Source organism: Callorhinus ursinus, unplaced genomic scaffold (assembly GCF_003265705.2).
Source record: "Callorhinus ursinus isolate GAN/ISIS: 27379988/994484 unplaced genomic scaffold, GSC_fseal_2.0 scaffold4, whole genome shotgun sequence".
In the NCBI taxonomy this organism is placed as follows: domain Eukaryota; kingdom Metazoa; phylum Chordata; class Mammalia; order Carnivora; family Otariidae; genus Callorhinus; species Callorhinus ursinus.
The window spans coordinates 158,011,541-158,030,238 of record NW_027397066.1 but is presented as its reverse complement, the minus strand read 5'-3'; the positions used below and the strand labels follow the sequence as shown (position 1 = coordinate 158,030,238).

At 44.6% G+C, this 18,698-nt stretch overlaps 1 long non-coding RNA gene across 1 annotated transcript in view; it reads left to right on the top strand.

Moving 5' to 3' along the window:
• LOC112825716 (uncharacterized) overlaps positions 1-18,210 on the top strand; it is a 28,005-nt gene extending 9,795 nt beyond the window's left edge. Inside the window, exons 2-3 of the long non-coding RNA XR_012378106.1 lie at positions 8,383-8,604; positions 18,133-18,210. This is a non-coding gene — a long non-coding RNA (uncharacterized lncRNA). The remainder of the gene's footprint in view (positions 1-8,382; positions 8,605-18,132) is intronic.
• The last annotated feature ends 488 nt before the right edge of the window (positions 18,211-18,698 follow it).

Here is an 18,698-nt window from a genome sequence, read left to right as displayed (position 1 = left end):
TCACTGCAGAGGAATAGGAAGTCTTTATTGGGGGATGGCATAGCTGTCAAACGAACAGGACAGGGCAAACTGAATGGAGATGACATCTGTATCTAGTTCGAGTGCTTCCTTGAACATGCCTGGGAAGAGTATTACAAATGGATGCTTTCGGGAAACGAGGATGTCCACTGTGGCTGCTCCCTGTCTACCAACCAATTTTCGGGTTCTCTGCCCTCTTAATGTCCCCTCAGCTCTGCTCCCATTCCCTCTCACAGTCCCGCCCTCCCCCACAGGAAATGTCGTGTCAATCCGCCCCCCCCCCCGCCCCGTTCCCGCACTTCACACATCTGAGTGCCTCTTGCTTTGGCTGGATGGGGATGAAGTTGTGCCAATTTTTCATTGCTACCTCTAATTCTCAAAAAAGAATGGCAGCTGGTGCTCACATTTCTGTGTGATCTCCCCACCCAAGCTTACCCTGCCAAGGTTAGCAACACAATCGAGGCTTATTTGAGGAAAGTCCCATTCCTTCTTCGCTCTGTTGCCAAACAACAAAACCTACCATTAGTGTGTTAAGCAGTATTCTACCGTGGTAGCCACCAGTGCCCTTAAGTGTCGGCCAATTGGCAGTCAGTTTCATTAGACTTTTCAACGTTTCAAAATGTCCTCTCCATGACATGGGGGGGAGGGGTTCCACCTGACTTTGACACGTACAATGATCTTTGAACGTGTCTGTGTCGCAGAGTAGATCTTGAGCTTCTTGGGACAAGGGTCCATATGTGACACATCCCGGTACCCTCTGTCTTCCTCACAGTGCTGACCTCGTGTAAGACTTTCAATATTCGTTGACCATGCGAATGAATCCCGATGTTTAGTGAGAATTTTCTAAACTTTTCTTTTTATCATCAGTGATATAAGCCAGTTTGAACCAGAGATTTACATGGGTTTTTCCCCTGCCTCAGGTCTCTCTTTCCTGGGAAGTTCAGCATCATGACACAGGGGAGCTTTGGCATTCCATGGCTGGCCTCTAGAACATTTCGAGGGGTGGTTGGCACTGGATGTTCATTTATTGTTCAGCAAGTGTTTAGTGAGGTCTTACTATGCACTTGCCAGTGTGGTAGGTGCCGGGGCTCCAGGACGTGAGAAAGAGACAGCCCTCCTAGAACTTACATTTGCTCTCCATTCTTAATCGTTAGGCAGTTTGACAAGCGCTCTTCAGTGGAAGGAGAAAAACTTGGTGTGATTTCAGAGGAATTCTCCCTTGTGCCTGCCCGATATTCAAAATGGACTTTAGAGTTGTATTAATGATCATTTCAGTTTCTTTTATGGACAACCTACTGGACAGGTAATAGCTACTAGTATTTACCACTTTTGTCTGAAAAGAGGAATTGAGAGCAGTCTTCAGTTTGGGAGGAGGGAAGGCAGGGAGACTCTTTGGCCACTATATTTGGAGAAAGGGGAGGCTGCTAATGAGGGCAGGCAGAGGCCGAAGGATCTGGAGGCTGGGCCCATGGCTGACTGGGAGGACAGGGCAATGCAGTGTAGGGTCCGTCATTGGGCCTCTGCTTTCTACTCGCAAGTGGCTTGACCTCCAACAACATCTCTAAAATTCTCATGATCTAACATAAAATCTGTCACAAGGACATTGTAATACCCAACTTTTCCAGAGTTATTGTTAAATTCTTTTTCACCTCCACAGTCTGCCAGATCTGTGTGACTTGTGGGTGAGGGTATTATTCTCTGTTAAAATGCAAATACTCTTGGATTAGGGCATAGAAAACTATTGTTGACCATAGGCATATTGGTTGAAATTGGGTTTATTAATAAAAGTGGTCACCTTGGAAAATAGAACCAAACTCCAGGAAAGGCATCTCCTGGTAGATACATTTGTTGGGAAAAGAGGATGAGTTTTTTTGTTTTGTTTTGTTTTGTTTTGTTTTTTTTAATGGAGGCGAGCCTGAGTTTGTTCTGCAGTAAGGACTATACATAGGCAGAAAGTCCTAGGGTTTGGGGTGGGGAAATGAAGCTTGCTATCATGCCTCTTCACAGTTTGGTAGGGTCAGTGACTTATCTTTGTATTATATATCTCTGTCCAGCTGTCTGTCTGTCTATCTATCTATCTATCCATCATCTATATTGTTATGTTTTACATTGTTTGAGATCCTCATAGGAAGGGAGGCAAGGCAGAAAGAAAAGAAAAGAAAAGGAAGATATGTTTGATGGTCAATGTTAGATCAAGAACAATATACTCTATCCCAGTCTTGAATATTTGAGCCATTCATGGATGCCACATTTTGGGAAGGACATTGGTAAATCTGAGGGGAACTGGGTTGTGGGAAGACACTTAAGAAATTGCTGAAGGAACAGGGATGTTTAAGTTGGAGAAAAATCTCAGGACCCAAATGAAAACTGTCTTCAAGAACATCTGAAGCAGAGTTTTGGGGAGAGGAAGCAGGGGTGTGTCCTCTGCATTAGGGAACTCGGGGTGAGGAAGAATCTCTGCTGGCCAGGGAGGGGGGTGGTCCTGGAAGCCTGGCCTGGCAGGGGTGCTCCTGTCTGCACAGAGTTAGGCTAAATGATCCCAAAGCTCTTTCCTAAGTCAAAACAGCTAACAACCAATTGCTTTGAGTGTAACGAGACTTAGAGCAACCTATTATTAAATACTACTTAAAAATCATTTTACAAAAGCACCATGTATACATTATGAAACATTGGGGAAGTAAAAGTATAAAGATGTCAAAAAAAAAAAGTATTGCTCATCCTCCTACCTTCTGCATCCCAGTCTCGTGTGTATCTGACTGGTCACAGGCCTGTAGCCGTGTTGCAAGGCAGTCTTGGAAATGTAGTATTTTTGATTTTACTTTGGGAAGGTGTAGAGGGTTCTTCAGAGAAACAGAATCAATGGGATGGATTATATATCTCTTTCTCATGGCTGAATATATTCCATTGTGTATGTACGTATATTTCACATCTTCTTTATCCATTCGTCTGTTGATGGATACTTAGGCTGTTTCTGTGTCTTGGCTGTTGGGAATAATGCTGCAGTGGATATGGGAGTGCAGATATATCTTTGATATCCTGTTTTCATTTCCTTTGGATATATATCCAGAAGTGGGATTGCCAGATTATATGGAATTGTATTTAAATATTTTTTAAGCCCCTCCATACTGTTTTCCACTGTGGCTGCACCAATTTACATTCCCACCAACAGTGCACAAGGGTTCCTTTTTCCCCACATCCTGGCCAACACTTTCTCTTCTCTTTTTGTTGATAGCCATTGTAACAGGTGTGAGATGGCAACTCATTGTGTTTTGATTTCATTGCCCTGTTGATGAGTGAGGTTGAATATCAGCTCATGTGTCTGTTGGCCATGTGTATGTCTTCTTTGGAAAAATATCCATTCGGTTCCTCTGCCCATTTTTTAATTGGATTGTTTGTTTTCTTGCTACTGAGTTGTACAAAGAATCACTCTTCAATATGCGGAGTGAGGCCAAAGTAGACACCTCATTTAATCATAATCATGGACACAAACTGATCCCTGCCTGGGTCACTGTTTACAAGCATCATACAAGTTAGTTCCTGTTTATCTTAAGGCACAACCGTCCATGTTTATGTTTCTGGGCTCCTTCAAGGCCTTTCTCCATTTCCTTTCTGCTCCTCTCTCTCCCTTCCCATCTATCAAAAACCCAAACCCAAAAAACCCTACAAATACAGAAGGCATGCCCCTCCCCCCACAAACAAAAGCAGTACTTACATATAAATTTGCATCTGTTTTCTAAAGTGAGCTTCATGTTGAGGGGGTCTGACTGGTGGTAGGCTTTGAAAATTTATCTAGAGGATGAAAGTAATGAGTTTGAAATATGAAGTATTCCCCTGTCCACCCCCACATCTCACTTTGGGTGAGTCCAGATTACCCTGGACTGATACGGAAGGGTTAATGAGCTGCTACAAAGTTTGTTTTGGACCAAGCTAACTGCTTCCTGTAGCTTGGCTGGGTATTGAAGCATCAGTCCTTTGAGGAGGGTTACAACAGGGGCAAGGACACAGAGAATGTAGAGGTGGCTGGAGTTGTCAGAGCATCTATAGGTGCCCTGGCCAACACGCTGTGTTAGGTTTAGTAACAGCAAAGCCGAGTTCCGGAGTCCACTGTCCCTGACAGTCAGGGGTCAGGCCAGTTCAAGGGGAGCTGTACTTAGGTCTGTTTGCCCAGAAATTTCTGGCAAGCCTCCAGGCAAGCCTTCACTGAGGGTCTGTTTCTCTAGGGCTATTTTGCTATTCAAAAAATTCTCCAAGGGCTGATTGATGGATGTTGGAACACCTTTGTGCATCCATTTGAAATTGGCTGCTTCTTCAGGGTGGTGTTTTGTTTGAATATTCATTCTTTCCTGTGTGGATGCGGTACAGCAGAAAAGTCACCAGATGAGGGACTAGGGCCTGACTTTCTTATGGGCTATGTGACCTTAGGTAATTTGCTTATCCATCAAATGACAGACTTAAACTAGTAAATGACATTTACTGTGGGCTCTGAGGTGTTCACAGATCCATGAGATTTTTTTCAGTATTTAACAAAGACTCCTAGGAATCACAGCCTACCTGTGGTATGGCCACACAAGTTAAAGAAAGCAAAAGGCTCTTTGCTGTTGGCCAAATCAGGTCATAACCATGCAGTAGTGCTATTGCATGCTACCCAGAGGTAGTGTTTGGTTGTGAAGGACATCCTTTCTAGAGAACACCTGGTGAGTCAGACCAAAGTCATCAGTTAGGTTATCATGCTGTCTGCATTAAAACACTGTCGCCAGTGTTCCTACTACCAGTGATAATGGTGTTTTTGGTGGTCAAGCTCTGAGGTGCCTTGTAGCTCTGATGTTTCATAAATTTCTAGGTAGGAGAGAGGAAGATGAGACTGGAAGGAGAATCTTCTTGAATGATTATGGCCATGTGGGGTGTCTAATTATAAGGTAGGAAAGCTTGCCTCTAGCCACACAGTGTCTCTCTACTCCTGTTTGATGTTTTTAACTGGTAAGCTTTCTTGGTCAAGATGTCGTCATAAACCGGTATGTTCCACCTTCCGGGAGTACCTACCTCTCCCTCTGCTCACTCTGACCTGGGACGTTTACCCTTTTCTTTGTCAGGTAACAACGGGCTTCTGAAGCCACCTATCTCAATGTGTTAGAGGAAACCGTTTCTATATCAGGAGGACCAACAATTCACAAATCTTCCCTGCACAGATCACCCGAGTGCTCAATAAAAATGTGTTGAAATAAATGATCTGAGTGCAATTTGCATTGTCTGTCAAAGCTAGTCAGTTCTGCCTGAATCATTGGAAAGTTGTGAGATTTAAAGGGGGCTGGTCTGCCATGTTAGTTTTTTAGCAAATCTATTCTTTAGGAAGAATCTGGATATATAGTATGAAAAAGACTGAAAAAAGAATGCTTATGACATCCAAGCCAAAAAAAAAAAAAAATGCTCTCAGACTCGCTCAAGCACTTTTGCAAGCTTGCTTTCACTGCGATTTCATTTTCAATCTTTCAAGAAGTATGGTGTTTTTCACCGTGCAAACAAAAGAACAAAAGGGAAAAGGGAAAGGAGGAAGGATGGAAGAGAGCATGGAAGGAGGGAAGGCAGGCAGGAGGGCAGGTTGTAGTTTTGGATTCTCCCTCCCAGATGTGGTGGTGCCTCAGACATACCTATGGGATTCAAACCAAAGAACAGTCACAGTAGGATTTGAGAAAATGGCAAATGGCTTTTCCTCTTTAAAAAAAAAAAACTTAAAAAAGGCATATTCAGCACGGCAATAATGATAGTTGCAGATAATATTTATTGACACCTGTATTTAAACATTAATGTTATGGAACAGCTTTTTAAAAGATAGGTAACAGCTGTTAACATATACTAGACGCTTACTGTGTTCTCGGAGCTGTGCTAAGCGTTTTATATGCATTATTGTTTTTATTTTTATTTTTTTAAAGATTTTATTTATTTGAGACAGAGAGAGAGAGAGAGAGAAGCACAAGAGAGGGGAATGGCAGAGGGAGAGGGAGAAGCAGGGAGCCCGACACGGGGCTCGATCCCAGGACCCTGAGATCATGACCTGAGCCGAAGGCAGATGCTCAGTCATTACTGAGCCACCCAGGCGTCCCTGCATTATTGTTTTTAATCTGAAAACGGGGCGGGTACTGTGTTATTTTTATAGATGGGAAAACTGAGGCTCAGTATGATTTCTCACTGGTCTGAAGTTATGCATCCACGCAGCTGTAGCGATAGAGCTTAAATCCAGGTCTCTGGGATGCTAAAGTGAGTGGCCCTCATTGCTGGCATGGTCTGGTTCATTGAAGGCGAACTGGCACTTCCTCATCAGGGCTTTCTCTGGCTAACTTTTTTTTATTTTTTTTATTTTTTTATTTTTATTTTTATTTTTTTAAAGATTTTATTTATTTATTTGAGAGAGAGAGAGAATGAGAGATAGAAAGCACGAGAGGGAAGAGGGTCAGAGGGTGAAGCAGACTCCCTGCCAAGCAGGGAGCCCGATGTGGGACTCGATCCCAGGACTCCAGGATCATGACCTGAGCCGAAGGCAGTCGCTTAACCAACAGAGCCACCCAGGCGCCCTCTGGCTAACTTTTTATAATCCGTGGCCCAAACTCGACTCTGCAGCTCCGCTTGGTTACCTTCTCTTGGATGCAAAAGTCACCCTCACCTTTTAGGAAGGAATGCTGGCTCCCAGGTTTGAGAGGGTAGAGTGGATTTGAGAGAACAACTGCAGAGGATCCATGGGAGAGAAACCACTGAGACTTAGAAAATGAAACACCTTCCAGTATCCAATGAATGAGTCCTGGGGATGTAACCGACAGCCCGGTGACAGCAGTAACAGAGCTGTGTCGTACATTTGAAAGTTGCTCAGAAGGTAGATCTTAAAAGATAGATGTTAACTTACTATGGTGGTCATGTGGTAATCATTTGATATATTTGTACATATATGCAATCATTAGGTTGTACACCTAAAATGAATACCATGTTATATTTCAGTTCTAACTCAATTAAAAAAAATAAGTTAAAAAATATTGCCAAGGAGCATTGCAGGCCCAATACTCTTGAATAAGAAAGGTACCTGTACATGGGACGCCTGGGTGGCTCAGTCGTTAAGCGTCTGCCTTTGGCTCGGGTCATGATCTCAGGGTGCTGGGATCGAGTCCTGCATTGGGCTCCCTGCTTGGCAGGGAGTGTCTGCTTCTCCCTCTCCTCCCGCCTTGTGCTCTATCTTGCTATCTTTGTCTCCCTTTCTCTCAAATAAAATCTTAAAAAAACAAAACAAAACATGTGTATAGTGTTCAGTAGTAGAATACTTCCAGCAGTTTCCCTTGTACTTGCCATGTGGCTTTGTTGAGATCCTCATGACCCTGGCTGCCACCTTTTTGAACAGTCTGCTCTGGAGCCAATAATTGTAGTTTCCACTCTTCAGAGATACCTCTCCCTCTCCTCCTCTCTCCTCGTACATATCACACAGGAGAAAGAGGGAGATGCACAGCATGATGGTTTGATTTACATGTACAGATCTTCCTTGATTTACGATGGGTTTATGCCCTGATGAACCCATCATAAGTTGAAAATATTGTAAATCAAAACCGCATTTAATACACCTAACCTACCTTACATTATAGGTCAACCTAACCGACCTTTAATGTGCTCAGAACACTCACATTAGCCTACAGTTGGGTAAAATCATCTCACCCAAAGTCTATTTTATAATACAATGTTGAATATCTCATGTAATTTAGCGAATACTGTGCTGCAAGTAAAAAACAGAACGGTCGTCTGGGTACACAGTGGTTGTCACTGTATCTGTTGGACAGTATACTTAACTAGCTAAGTAGCTTTAGCATTCCTTAGCAACCAAAACATTTTATGTTTTATAGAGATCTTGGGAAGTTTTTTGGAAGGTATTTCTTTATATGTGAGACACAGAACAGAATTTTGAGCTGAATTTAAATAAGAATGAAAATTCAGATTCAAAGTAGCATCATGACATATGGTTTGCATATAAACAAGGATAGAATGCTTATAAAGCATTCCACTGTATTTTTTTGAAAGCAGGTAGTCTAAAGGCATCTGTTTTTGTTGAAATTTTTGAATCACAAATTTAAAAAGCTCAATAAAACAAACTTGGAAGTATAAAAATGTGTAAAGGGGCAGAAATTAAAGACCTGAAATCCTATGTAAGAGAAGCAATCACCGTTAACGTCTCCCTCCAACCTTGTTTCTATTCATGTTTTAGGTAGTTGCCATGACACATTGTATCAGTCAGGATAGGCTTGGTTATGATAGGCTTATTATCATAAGCACAGCTGAGTTGTGATAGTATAAAACTGCAGATAAGTGTTTCTCCCTCCTGTCGCTTGTCCATTACAGGTCTGTCGGGGACCCTGCCCCCACATCATGGCTGTCTTCATCCAGAGCGATCGCGATGATCTGGAACATTTCTGATGACCTTGGCCAGGTGGAAAGCGTGCTCTGACTAGCCACACAGTGGAGATTGAATGCTCACACAGGAGACCTCACATATTCTGCTCACAAATCAATCGCAGGAACCAGTTGCATGGTCTTATCAACCACAGGCCATCTTCACATCACGTAAGCTTTATTAAACATTACCATTATCAGTGAACGATACTTTTAGAGCTTAAGTTGAATTGTATGAAGCTCACAAAGTTAGGTTTCTTTTCAAATGCGTCTGTAGTTCAGACTTTCAATTAGGTCTTCTTAGATTGCTGAGTGTTAATTTGTGTTGGTCTTATTGATTATCTGTGGTGCTAGAAAGTATGTATTTTTCCCACTCCAGATGTTTCCTTCTGTGATTTGAGGGACCCATCCATTTAACACTCTTGTCCTCTATTGACTTTGATTGGTGAGGTTGGAAGGAGAAATTGGGCGCCATAGCCTCGGCCTTCCTTTCTCCTTCCTCATGAGAAGGAGCTGTCCACGGGAAGTGCAATCTGCTCTTCTGCCCAGGTTGTTGGGCGCAGTCTGCCCAACAGCCCCGGGGCCCAGCTGGGGTGACCCATCATGTCTGTTTGCCCAGGCTGTGGGGCTTTCAGTGCTAAAACCAAGAGAGTCTTTTCTGGGTGACTGGCTAGTCAAACCTGGATGATTCTAGGATCTGGGCCGAGGAAGTCCATTTGTTCCTTTTTTAAAAGTCGCATCCTCGAGACGCCTGGGTGACTCAGTTGGTGAAGCATCTGCCTTCGGCTCAGGTCATGATCCCAGGGTCCTGGGATTGAGTCCCGCATCGGGCTCCTCACTCAGCGGGAGTCTGCTTCTCCCTCTGCCTGCCGCTCCCCCTTCTTGTGCTTTCTCTCTCTCTGACAAATAAATAAATAAAATCTTTAAAAAAAAATAAATAAATACATAAATAAAATCTTTTAAAAAAGAGAGAGAGATGGGGCGCCTGGGTGGCTCAGTCCATTAAGCATCTGCCTTTGGTTCTGGTCATGATCCCAGGGTCCTGGGATCGATTTCCGCATCGGGGTCCTGGCTCAGTGGGGAGCCTGCTTCTCCTTCTGACTGCTGCTCCCCTGCTTGTGCGCTCTCTCTCTGTCAAATAAGTAAAATCTTTAAAAGTTGCATCCTCTACCATCATGTTTATCAGTTATAACAGTAATCAAGGTGATAATTTTGTGTCCCACCAAGGACAGGTTTTTGTCTCATTTCTCAATTGGACCAGAACCCAGGCAAGTAGGGGAGATGTTATTTATTGGGCCTGTCCAACCTGAGCACTGGACTAGAACCGTCCCCACTCGTCCTTTCCCCCCAGCCTTACCATGGACTGATTTGGCAGCCTCCGCAGATAATGAACCCAGATCTGAAGTTGCACTTCTCCAAGATAAACATCCCCATGGGAGTAGTAAGCATCATCTAGTTGAGGTCTAAGATCAGAGTTTATTTATCTATTTGGCTTCTGTCGTGTAATTTCTCCAAAACCCAGTGATGTTTAGATAACCAGACCCATGGTGATTAAGGGTGGGTCAGATCAGAGTAGGGGCGGAAGAGCAGGGGGGGGGAAAAAAACAAGGGGGGGGGGGGGGGGGGGCATGCACTGGGACAGCTCCATCATTGTGAGAAGGGCCAGGTTTTGGGGTAAGTCAAAGAACAGTCTGATTTCTTAGTGAATGAATCCCTGGTGGCTGGATTCACTTCAAACACAGAGAATGGAGGAAAGCAATATGCCAGGAGATTTACTCCCGTTTTTAGACAGCAACATTGTCACATATGCTGCTTTCTTTCACTTTTCATAAATTACCCAATATTTCGGCCAAAGCAAGGATGAAAAGAAACAAAAGCTCCTTTGAACGTTGTATAACTTCTGCTCTGCATATCTGTCATTTTTCCAAAGAGAGGCTCTTATATGGTTTTGAGATCTCTTTTTGCTGATATTTGGTTGGTTTTCCTGTATCCACGCAATGATGACAATGCACAGTGTCTAACAGCCGGCACAGCATGGCCTCAATGCCAATCATGACGGCTTTGAGAGAGAAAGCCCTGGTGCGCTGGGTTTGGCTGTGGGTTCACACAGGTGCATTCACGCTGAAGACCAGCCCGGCATCTATGTGAATATGTGACTCATCTTGTTAATACCTCTCTGCAAGTCGCTTGGACTCCTAAATTCTCTGACTACCTTAGTGTTCTCTGTAACATGGAACCTCCTGATCTTTCTATTTTTCCTTTCGTTAGTATAGTATTTCTGGGAGCGGTGTTCTGGGGAGCTTGTTAAAAATGCAGGTTTCTGAACCTTCCTTCAGAACCGTTGAGTCAGAATCCCTGGGGTGGGGCCCGGTGTCTGACTTTTAATGGGTTTCTCAGGTTACTCAGAGGCAGCTCACTGAGGTGCTAGGATCTCTCCCCTGAGTAGCTTTCCCCATTTCTAAGGGGACCCTTTTAATGGGAGTGCAATTACTTCCTGGCATTCTTACCCCTCCCCCACCTTTCCTTTTATGATTTGGGGTCTTGAAGGTAGGCTGTTCTTATTACTGTGTGACATTTTGAGGTCGTCAACTTCAACTTAACCTGGGTAGTCATCCTTTTTCTTGTCTCAGACTGGCTGAGAACAAACACAAGCCCTTCCCTAAAGGGAGGCACAGAGACAGTCTTAGGCCTCATTTTCTTGGCTGTGGAGGAGAGCTTTCCTCTTCTGAGCCTCTATGGCTTAAAAAAAAAAAAGAAAGAAAGTTGGCCTCCTTTGCTCCCTTCCCCCTTCTTGATGGGAAGGTGGGAATGAGGTACTAATTATTTTGTCAGGAACCGAAAAGGCAGATCTTGTCTTTCTCCCCCTGACCAGTTACACACTCAGTGAGTTTATGCACATATTTATTCTGCTTTAGGCAAAGACTGTCAACAGAGTTGGTGGTTTCTGTAGCCACTGGGGTTTTAAAAACAGGTTTTAGGATCTTCTAGCAGTTTGTGAGTTTGGAGTGGGGATTAAACAATGCGAAGAGTATGCTCTGGGATATGGAAAATGTCCACTGTGTCTTGGAAGATCTGCCCCAGTGCTGTGGAAGCATTTCAGCCAGGGGCCCCCTGCAGACTGATGAGGCTAGATTTTAAGCATTGCTTCAAGGGGCAGCAGTTACCATGTCATTTTTAAGTTGTTAGCTTTTTACCAGTGCTGGGCAGGGGGGGGGGAGGTTCTAGAATAAGGTCAAGGATTGATTCTTGACCTTCTGGTGTAACTGAGGAGAAGTGATCAACATGCATGAAATTAGAGAAACACAGTACAAGGGAGGGTAAGCTTATATTATCCAAATTGTAGGTGCTGTAGGAACGCAAAGGAGAGAGGACCCAGGGAGCACTGGGTGGCAGAGCAAAGCTTCTTGGAGAAGTTGCACATGAACTTTACCTTGAAGGACAGAAGGACAGAGCAAGGCTCAGGGATGGGGTTGAGGGCGGCCAGTATGGGAATTAGCCCAGCAACAGCAAGGGTTCAGTCTAAGACCTGCGAGGGAATAGGCTGAGGGGGCAGGTGGAGAAGCTAAAAACAAAACCAAACGCAACAGGAAATAGAGGGTAGTTGAATGTTTCTGAATGGGGGAGGTGACATGTTTAAAGAAAAGCTTTTGTGGTTTTGTGGAAATGACTTTATGACCCAGGGTTTTGCGGCAATTCAGCAATGTAGCAACTACCTTGCTGAGCTCTGGCACCCTGTGATTTGGCTTAAAGCTGCTTCTTCCTCTTAGACTTTATTTTTCTGATTTATCAAATGATGATGATAATGATGATGGTGATGATGATGATGGTGGTGGTGATGATGATGATGGTGGGGGTGAAGATGATGGTGATGATGATGATGATGGTAATGATGATGATGATGATGATTTTTTTGGGTCTGTCCTGTGTCCTCACATCAACCAATCAGAAAGGATGTGACCTTGTGCTGAGCAGGTTCCTGAGCCTCCTCAGGTTCAGCAGGTAAACCTTTACTGGCTGAATCATGGGAAGTGTGGGTGATGCTGGGGAGGTTTTGGGGGGAGGTCAGAGAAGTGGCAATTTACCAGGCTTTTAAAAAAAGTACCTTTGGGAGGGCGCCTAGTTGGTTTGATGGGTGGAGAATGTGACTTGATCTTGGGGTTGTGAGTTTGAGCTTCACGCTGGGTGTAGAGATTACTGAAATAAATAAATAAATCTTTGAAAAAACAAAACAAAAAAACTACCTTTAGGGAAACATTTAAATATCTTAATAGCTAGTGCAACTACACTAGAGGGGCCTGAATGGATATCAGCTTCTTATTGATCTTTAGTTCTTGATGGTACATTTTCTGCCTTGCCTAGCTGAAAGCAGGTAACGGAGAGCTAAATGGTATGTTCTACATCATACAACGAGAAAAAAATCATTCTATATTAGATTTATCCCTTGGTTTGAGAGCTCCTGTTTTTATTCCGGTCAGAAATTTGTTCAATTATAGACCTTTTGAAGGGAAAGTTTTAATGAGGGTGAGGGATGGGAGCAGACAGGGAAAGAAAAAGGGAGTATCCAGGCAGGAGTGTAACTGAACATTCTCCGTCCACACCTGATGGCAAAGCAGGGGAGTCCAGTCGGTCGGAAAGCCCATCCTCGGGAGGTCTTTGTGCCAATGAAGAGTTCTTTAATGGGTCTCAGCACCTTGCTGTTGAGTGGATACATGGACGTGAGTGAGTGATACAAGGAAAGGGGGCTGAAGGGAGAGTTAAGACTCTCAAATTCTTGTGCTAGCTCGACTGTGAGCCAGCTGTGGAACCAGGGGCAAATCTATCCTTTTTTTTGTTTTTAGAGATATTGTTTATTTGAGAGAAAGAGAGAGAAAGAGAGAGCAAGAGCAGGGGGGAGAGGCAGAGGGAGAAGCAGACTCCTTGTTGATCAGGAAGCCTGATATGGGGATCGATCTCAGGACCCTGGGATCGTGACCTGAACCAAAGGCAGACTCTTAACCGTCTGAGCCATCCAGGCACCCCCATCTTTCTGGAACTCATGTCCCTGCACTCCACAGAGTATTGTGGCATCCAGTGTGATGATACCTGAGTGTGTCCTTGTGAGCATCGAAGCTTCATGCAAAAAGAAGCATTCTTTGTGTCTTTCCATATGAGTTGTGTGTTTTTTCCAGATAACCAGCTAATTCACTTTTAGTCAGCACAGTTGCATGTTTTTCCTCAAGTGGGTCTTTCCTCCCAAGTAAGAGCAGTTGAAGTGAGTGTCTGTGCACTTTTGGCTAGCTCTATGACTATGTGCTATTGAGGCTGATGGACTGTTGTTGGAAGGGGAGCTCCAAGGCCCGGGGGGACTTCTTGGGCAGTTGCCACCAGTCAAATCCTGTGAGCTGATGTGCCCTGGGGTCTCAGTATTGTGGATATCTGGGAAAACAGACTGCTGATTGAGAGAGTCCTGGAGCATCTGACCCTGACAGGGAGCCCCGTTGCCCCCAAATGGTCCTCCACAACCAGGACGGTCCAGGTGTGGGTTGGATATCAGCTGGACCTCCCACTAGGGTAGAGTCATTGAGTAGCCAGAACATCCTCCTGGCCAATGGTTGGATGTGAGCTAAGGACCTGGATCGTTCTGTATTCAGTTTCCTTCTCCTAATTATTTCCAGGCTGCCTGTCTCACTGACATACAAAGGACTGGCCTCTATTTATGGAACTTGTGGGTAAACCTTGATTTTGAGGTCCTACTTTCTCAGTAGGGGAGTCATGTTCATGACCTCCCACCCAAGATCTATGTGAATGCCAAACAAACAGCAGAGGAACTTGGATCTGTAACTAGAACGTCCAAGCTGAAGACCTAGCTGAAGCACTCAGCACCTGGGAGCGTCCTGGGAGCACTGGGCAAGGCTGGCTGGCCACTCAAAATGTTATGAGTTGCAGGTTCCATGTCTTAAAATGAAAATGATAATCTCTGTATTCCCCTACCCCCCACTCCCCGGCCCTCAAGGTTTGTTGTGAAAATCCGCTGAGATCTGTTTGAGGAAGTGATTTTAAATCATCAAGCGTGGTAGAATGTAAGATCCCTTCCTTACTGTAACATCACAGCTTATTTGGGCAAAGGAGGAGCACTGATCTCTCAGTTACTGCTATTGTGCAACTTTTGGGATATTTTCAAGGCTCCTAAGGTACAACTGTGTCAGCCTGGATGTCCCTCCAAACCTCTGGGAAGGAACTTTGCTGTCCTGGATGGCAAGTTGTTACTTGGGGCAACAGAGAAGGAAGTGACTTAAGCAGCTTGCCCTTTAGACACACCTGGGGGGTATTCACATTGCCAGGCAAGGGGGTGAGACTACTGCTGATTTTCTCTCTCCCATTCCAGGCTGGCCTTGTTGGTAGGCAAATGTTTCTTTAGGGGCCTGTGTGATAGGGTGGTGGGGAGAACTCAGTGCGGGTACAGCATGGTGTATGAGCTGTTCACTGTCTAGTCTAGAGATAGCCACTAGCCGATAGCTTTTAAGGAAGGGGAGCTGGCCAGTGTGCCACTGCCCTCTCCTTATACCTGCCCTTAATCCCCTTTCCAGAAAAGGTAAATTTGCTCTCCTCCCAGTAGGTGCCAGAGAGGAGCTGTCCCCTGGATTGGTTCAGGGTTATGTCTCAACTAGCTTTTTTTTTTTTTAATGGGCTAGATTGGGCCAAAATCTACTCTACAAGTCTTCTTTTTTTTCATGTGTTCAAAAGGATATGAAATCCATGTTTGGGACCTATTAACACTCATTCATCACCGACCATTTGGCAAGAGTTTTGATCCAAGAATGATTTCCTGCCTGGGGATGAGGCCCATCCCAGGGCAGTGGGTTTTACCTCTTGCTCTGCTCTTGTCTTATGGTGTGAAATGGGTTGGTCTACGTGTCCTTTGTGTTACCCATATCTTTAGCCTTAAGAGATGATGCTCTTTTAGTTTGAAAAACAAAAACTAAATGTAAACCAAAACCCACTAACCTTCCAAAATGGGGGGGGGGGGGGGAGGGAGTACATTTTGAAAAGAGGAAATTGCTTTTTATTAGGTGTCAAAACCAACAAAAAATCTCCCAACATCTCCAAAGGATTGGAGTTGCCATGAACCGCTGACCCCATTCTGTTAGGTTGGCAAATGGTCTCCGCAAGCCCGCCATCCAAGCAAAACGGTGAGCTTGACTTGTGCCACAGAACAGCTCTGTCTCACACTGAGAGACGTTTCCATATCCGCCTGAGGGTGCCAACCTAGTCTTGGTACATGTCTTTGGTAAGAGACATTCTCTGGTGGATTCATAACATATGCTGGGGTGGACCTTGAAGGACAATAGTGTGATCGAATCATTCGAGACATGAGGAAACAGCAGTTCAGAAGTCACATGTGGGTCGATGGAACTTGTCATGTCTCACCAGCTGGTAACCCAGCAGCTAGATGCATAGCCATGTGATACAAATCCCAATTTACAGGTGTGGAAAATATGGGCTCTCTGGGTACCATACTTGGAAGAATTGCAGCAGAGACCCCCAAGATCTGGGAGTGGAGCCTCGGCCTTCAGAGCAGTATTCTTTCTCCTAAGTCCCTGGAGACTTTAGAAAACTATTCCCAGTGGCAGTCACAGTCATAGCTCCCCAAGTATTAGGTTGGGGCTACATAAGTAGATCTGGCCAAGGGGCTCTAGGCAGAATGGAATCAAAGTTAATAAGAAGCAAACTTTTGTTCTGTTAAGCCACTGAGATTTTGGAGGCATTTTTTGTCATTGTGGCATAACCTAACTTATCCCGATCTACACACAGACCAACTCTGCAAAGCCCTGAGTTCCACCCTCTTCCTGTGACCCGGAGTCTCTAGGATGGTGTTGGAATATGCCTCACAGAAGAACCAATTCAATTTTAGTATTTATGCATATTTGCTTTTAGAAAAAGATTGGTGTTTGAACTGAGGTTATGTGACAGCCAGTATGAGTACAAGATTTCAAAATACCTAAGGGCTATGGTTGGAAAGTACTCTTCTTTGGGGGAGAAAAACTTACAAGGGAAAAATAATAAAACACTACATAAAACTCTGGTTCCAAAGAAATGGATTGCATACCCGGGCTCTACTAAAAGCCTAGAGAAATGGTTATTTACTTAAAAACATCAAATGCTCTACTACTGTGAGGCTGGCATTGGTCTGGGAGGGCCTGGGGAGAGAGGGCTTAGGACAGTGTAGCCCACATGTCATTTAGGATGGCCTATTCTCTACCTTCTAACACTGCCCCTGGTCCCACATGCCTATCAGAATGCCTCTTAGGAATCCTTACTTTTGATTTTAGTTATTTTCTAGACCGAAAGGGAAGGAAACAAACAAAACATCATCAGAAATACCTTGGGCCTTAATTTCTGGGATGGAGATTGTGACTGGCAGAGCACTTTCCTTTGTTTCCATCATGTTCTGTCACCAACTTAAAAAGCAGCTTGAAAAGGAGGAATGAGCTTCCTACGTTCTACATACTCTTGTATGTTGGATGATTTCCTAAAAGGCCCTGTTGTGACTAATGATCTACGTGGGGTAACCCCTTCCCACACACCCAGCCATATCCTCTGTCCCGTGAGCCAACTTGTTGTCAAAAATATTCACAACTGGGGGATTACCATCAGATAAAAAACAACCTGCCTCTGAGATGAGCTCCACATGTGTCCTCCTGCCTCAGGATTTTTCTGAGAGGCTATTTTTTTTTTTTTTTCAAAAATGGCATAAAAATCACTACTCTCTTTTTTTGGAGGTTGTGAGAAGATAAGCCTGAGGTGGGAAAAAGGACCTTAAAAACGAAAAAATCGTGCTGTCCCATTTTCAGGACACTTTCATTTTCATGGTGCCATTGGATTTTCCCAGCATCTCTGTGAGGTGTGTTGAGTAGACATTTTAGTCCTGATTTCCCAGACAAGGGAAGTGAAGCATGGAGAGCCTCAACAGCACAGGAAGTCAATCTCAAAGTCAGGACCAAAACCTAATGCAGTCTTCCCAAGTGATAATAGGGAACAAATAGCTCTTTGTACAACCTTGGGAGACCTGAGGTTGATTCCTTATCTGCCACTAAATAAGAGTGTGATCTTTAGCAGAGCACTTAAAATCCTTGACCCGCAGTTCTCATTCACACAATGATGGGGCTAGCTGAAAGTCCTTTAAGATTTCAACCCCTCCACGGTTCTTTCTGCTCTATAAAGTGGTCACAAGGGGGGGGGCACATGTAGGGATTGGGGGCACCCCTGGGGAATGGCGCGTGGCACCTCCCAGGAGAATGGAAGGCTTGGTTATCATGCCTGTGGATGTCTGGGGCCCGCCTTCTCTATCCTTCCAAGGCACTTGGCCTCAGAGAGGTGCCCAGCATGCTAGGTGTGCCCAGGACAGCGCTGACCACGAGTAGAAAGAGGAGTAACGTTTTTGCATTTTATCTATCTCTGAATCTGACACACATCGGAACACCAGAGCTGGCTGAGCGAATGGGGCCTTCAGGAGTAGGTACTGTTTAAAAAGAGAGGGAGGGAAATATGATGACTCAGCTGAGAGGCCAAAAATGAACAGGACCTGAGTTCACCAGGAGGAAATTCAGAGTGAAAACAGGATTCGCTTCTACTTTCTTCCCACAGGGGCAGCAAACACCGAGGGACTTCATTTTTTTTTTTTTCCCCTTTAATAAATGCTAACATTTATCTTGTTGGCAGAGGCTTATCTTCCCCTGGATCTCCTTGAGTCTTTGGAAAATACTGAGATAATACAACAAAGGACACTGCCCTCAAAAGGTAAGTGCCTGCTTTTTAATAAAGAACTGCTGTCAAGTAAAATGGTTTAATGAAAATAGCCCAAAGAAGGTTTTATAAAAAAAAAGCGTTTTGTGTTTTGCTTTGGGTGGCACTCCGGAATCAGTGCCGAGGGAAGAGGTCGGCTCTGTCTGGGGTGGGGCTGAAGAGAGGAGACAAAGCTGGGTAATGGTCACTGGTCCGAAGGCTGGGCACCCATTTTCATCTGCTGTTTGTGGCCTGAGGGTGGTTTGAACTTGGATAAGTCACTGCTCCTCCCTAAGCCTCCCCTTAGCGTCCTCCTCCCCGAAGGAATCAGAAAATGTTTTGAATTTCCTGTGAAGAAATCTTTACTTCCAGTGTGGCCCCTTGAAGTTGCCGCTGCTTTTTGACAGACTCTCCTTTCCCTGCCTCTCATGACTCTCCCCCTCAGGCAAGCTTGTAATCTCTCAGAACGCCTTCCCCAGAGAGTCTGGGTCATTCTGCCTGGA